This window comes from Carassius auratus, chromosome 9 (assembly GCF_003368295.1).
Source record: "Carassius auratus strain Wakin chromosome 9, ASM336829v1, whole genome shotgun sequence".
In the NCBI taxonomy this organism is placed as follows: Eukaryota; Metazoa; Chordata; class Actinopteri; order Cypriniformes; family Cyprinidae; genus Carassius; species Carassius auratus.
Genome location: NC_039251.1, coordinates 19233378 through 19237661, shown reverse-complemented (window position 1 = coordinate 19237661; position 4284 = coordinate 19233378). Strand labels below are relative to the sequence as shown.

Here is a 4284-nt window from a genome sequence, read left to right as displayed (position 1 = left end):
CATTTCAGTACCCTTGCATAGAGTTCCTAAATGAGGCTAAAAATTATATTAAAGGGTTAGTTCACCTAAAAATGTCATATTTTTACAGCTAAAATATGACATTTTGAATATATATATTTTTTTACAAAAACACATTGATTCACTACAGGAGGCCTTTGTTCACCCCCCGGAGCTGTGTAAGACACTTTTTTTATGGATGGGGGCTTTTTATTTAAATTCTTTTGTACTGATGTAGTACCCACTGAGATTGAAACAACTTGAAAGATCAAACACAATTTTTAATATGACTCCGACTGGATTAGCCTGATAGAAGGAAGACATATACACATAGGATGACTTGAGGATGATTAATTTATGGGATAATTTTTATTTTTGGATGAACCAACACTTTAAATGCACCAGTTCAGCTAGAATCTGGAGGTATTTGCATTACTTGGTTGGGGGTTCCCTTGTTGTGATCGTTGCAGAAAAAGCTATCCCAAGGTTGCTGATTGGCTTGAAGTTCAGTAGTCATTGAAGTGACGTCTTGGAAAGCCAATGGGCTGAAGATGCGGAGTTGTGAGCTGGTTGAAGTCTTGAGGCATCACAGACTCAAGGTGAACTCGGAGATACAGAGTTGTGGCAAAACTTAACTCAGAAAAAATTATGACTAAAAGCATTGGCTAAAAGCCAACAAGGCAAAAAGCATAATTTTATGGTGTCCTGGGTATTTAAACTGGGCTGTTGGACACATCCAAAATGGTGTCTTGACCAATAAGATATTCCCTGTGTTCCATTCGGAAGGGCTCATTCCTATGCTCTAATCCTTTCAAAGATTTAACATAGAAGGGTTGAAGGGTGTAGGGTACTAAACAACTATTTCTTGAAGTGCCTTTCTTCATCGTCATCATCATGTGCCCACACGGAGGCGCTGTCATCATGCAAAGAATCTGTGCAAAGGATCAGGGTAACCAGAAGTGTCCATCAGTTGTACCCGTCAAAATCCTTCATTCCAAAGGGCCCTTTGAAGTGGCCAGTTTTGAGCACTTTGGTTTGGAATGACCCTTTAATGTGGCGTGCCCTTCGGAGGGTGATATATCCCGTTTGGATTGCACTGATTGTCTTAGCTCGGGGTGTTGCTATTTTCTCCTCCCAATACAAAAATCAACATGTTATCTTATCAGTCACATGGACCAAATTTTCCTACTCTTGCAGAGTATAATTTGGACATGATTTCCATAAAAAAATATGATACATTTTACAAAGTATTGATTTATAGAAACATTTAAACAATTAATTTTCAAACTCATACATACCCAACATTAATACAAACCTATAAACTATTGAGTAGTTATTCAAAATACATAAACAATGAGTGGTTAGTCAATGATGAAAGTCAAATGTGTAAGTTACATACATGTTATGGAATTAAGCAGTGGTCTGATATTAATTTATAAGTTTTATTTTTAGATCATTTGCATCTACATCTGTAAAAGACAATGTCTCTATTGTTCTGTGAATGTGAGGATGTGCCTTGTGAGGAACAAAAAGGTTAAAAGGAATCTCAGAATGGTTCTTCTCCTAGGTGGGGGAAATCAGTCCGAGGTCAGCTTGTGATTTCTATCACAGATTTACATGTGATGGACATGCTGTGCAGTTTATGACCCCTTTAAAGGTCCCGTTCTTCATGATCCCATGTTTTAAACTTTAGTTAGTGTGTAATGTTGTTGTCTAAAGCTCAAAGTTCAATGGCAAGCGAGATATTTTATTTAACAGAATTCGCCTACAACGAACGACCCGTTTGGACTACATCCCTCTAGTTCCTGCAATAATGACTTCACAAAAACAGTTTTTTGACTAACCTCCGCCCACATGAATACAGAAAAATGGGGGCGTGGTCATGTTGCGCTCCGACGGAGAAGAAGGAAGAGCTGTTTGTGTTTGTTGCCATGTCGTCGAAACGCTGTTATTTTCATCTTGGAGTCCAAACATCTTTGTTTGGCCTTCCCAGGGACGTTGTACTTAGAGATCAATGGTTAAAATTTTTGTTTAACTCGGTTCCCGAAAATTATAATCCACATGTAAAACTCTGTGTAGCACATTTTGGATTGAGGACAGCTTCCTCAATCTCAATCAGTTTAATGCAGGATTCGCACAAAGATTATTCTTTGTCTGGAGAAGGCGTTGTTTATGGACCACAACCGGTAAGTGTATTTTATTATTTAAGTTGGTGCGTTTAACAGTTTCTGTAACTTATTACACAAAGGCCAATGCTGTTTATCTTTGTTAACTAGAGTTAGGGCTGTGCAAAAAATCAAATGGGATTTTCATGTGCATCTCATCAGTAAAGGCTTCTGTGATTAGAAGTACCAATCGCGTTTCCAGGAGGGTAACGTGCGCTAAGCTGCTGTCGAATCACAACACAGGAACCACTAGCACAATCAGAACTCGTTACGTATTTCTGAAGGGGGGACCTTATAGAACAAGGAAGTCATCAGCCCGTTTTTATGACAGTGAAAACAGCGGTATACAGATAGGTTAATTCTGTGAAAAATACTGTGTTTTTTTTACATGTTTTTTTTTTTCATAAACATGTTATATTGCACACTGTAAACACAATCAAAGCTTCAAAAAAGCAAGAAAAACGGGACCTTTAAAGCAACTGTATGTAGTTTTGTGTAATTTTGCAAATTCAGAGCCCCCTACAGTTTAGTGAGTACAGAAATTCAGTGTTGTAAATGTTTAATTGTTGTAAATACAGTGGATAGCAGCAGTAAAGCAATCTGTCCTTTACAAAAAATGTTGTACCTGCTCACTATATCATTACTGAACAGACATCTGATGGAGAGAATGAGAAAGAAACTAAAGCCAGTCACCTCATCAGAATAATTTGATTTTGAAACTGATATTTCAAATGGGGGAAAAAATCTGTTTAACCATTGTATTCAAAGTGTTTAGTATTACTTAAATTGCTGGTTATCATCTGCATGACACTCTTGTTTGTTCCACAGTTATTCGTTCCCCCATACTGATGCTGGTCAGCCTCAATTTCCCAGCAATGCTTGAAATACCTGCAATCAGATAGGAAGGATGTGTTGCCCTCCAACACTGCATTTGATTCCACACAACAGGTTTTCCGAATGTCCAGACTGGAAGGCAAATTGCATGTAATAGTCCCTTAACCCCCTGTAGATTCTACCAGCATTTTAGGACATTTTTGATGGCTGTGCGATTCACCATTGAAACCTCTTTTTCAACCCCCTACAAAGTTAAGTTGTTACTTTATCTGGCTTGAGTGCACCTACTGCAAGGTCATTGATTTGTTCTGAGCTATTGCAGTGCTTCACGATGGCCAAACACCTGGTTAACAACTACAACAAAAAAAAAAAAAAAAAAAAAAAACTAATGGGACCAAAAAGCATTGCCTTTTTTTCCAGTATAAACCGCAGGCAACTACCAAGGGAAGATGCAAACCCAAAGCCGTAATACCTCACTTACAATAGACCTGCATTCCCCATGAGGCCTGCAGGGCTGGTTTGTGTTGACAGATGGATGGAGAGAGGGAAAGAAAGACTCTTTGGCATTTTTGATCATGTATCATTCATGTTGCAAAAATCCTCACTTGGAGTACTACATGCTGCCTCAAGACAATTTCTCTCTTTTTTTTTTTCTTGGCCTTGTAACTCACGCTATTTATATCTATCTATCTATCTATTTATCTACAAAATGTATAAATATGTGGTTAATTTCATTGCTTGCTAACTCAAGAATACCATATTTCATGACTACAGATTGATCATTAAATAATTGACTTGTTGACCAGGTAGCGAAATGAGCTGTGGATGTATACCCTTTCTCTTTTTAGTGAGAAACATAGGGACTTCTTTTGTGTCAATCAATGACTTGACAAGCAAAATGGCCAGCCAGGGTTCTTGGGGTCATGTGACTTTGGCTGGGGAGGCAAAGAAGGTTAAAGGAGAGGGCAATAGAGGATCAGTCTCTTTCAATGGCAAGGTGCCCTCCAGTGGAGTCTTGTCCTTCGAGGGACAGGAGGAAATGTCATAGATCAGAGCTGGGTTAATCTTGCACTGATGGCTGACCTTCTGCTTAAACACACAAGTAAAGGGACTTTTTTGTCTCTCCAACTAGGAATATGTGCAGTGACTGGTTTTTAGTTGACAGAAACTACTTTAGGCTTCAAGAAGTACAGAAGGATCTGAATTGTGTGAATTGTTTTATTCCAAAGTAACTTACATTCATTGTGCAATTTATTAAAATTCTACTATTTAACATTTGGTCTGGTTA

General features: G+C 38.2%; 1 pseudogene; it reads right to left on the bottom strand.

The window, feature by feature from the left end:
• Positions 1-503: 503 nt before the first annotated feature.
• The window catches only part of LOC113108058 (inactive phospholipase C-like protein 1), a 50080-nt pseudogene continuing 46299 nt past the window's right edge, over positions 504-4284 (bottom strand).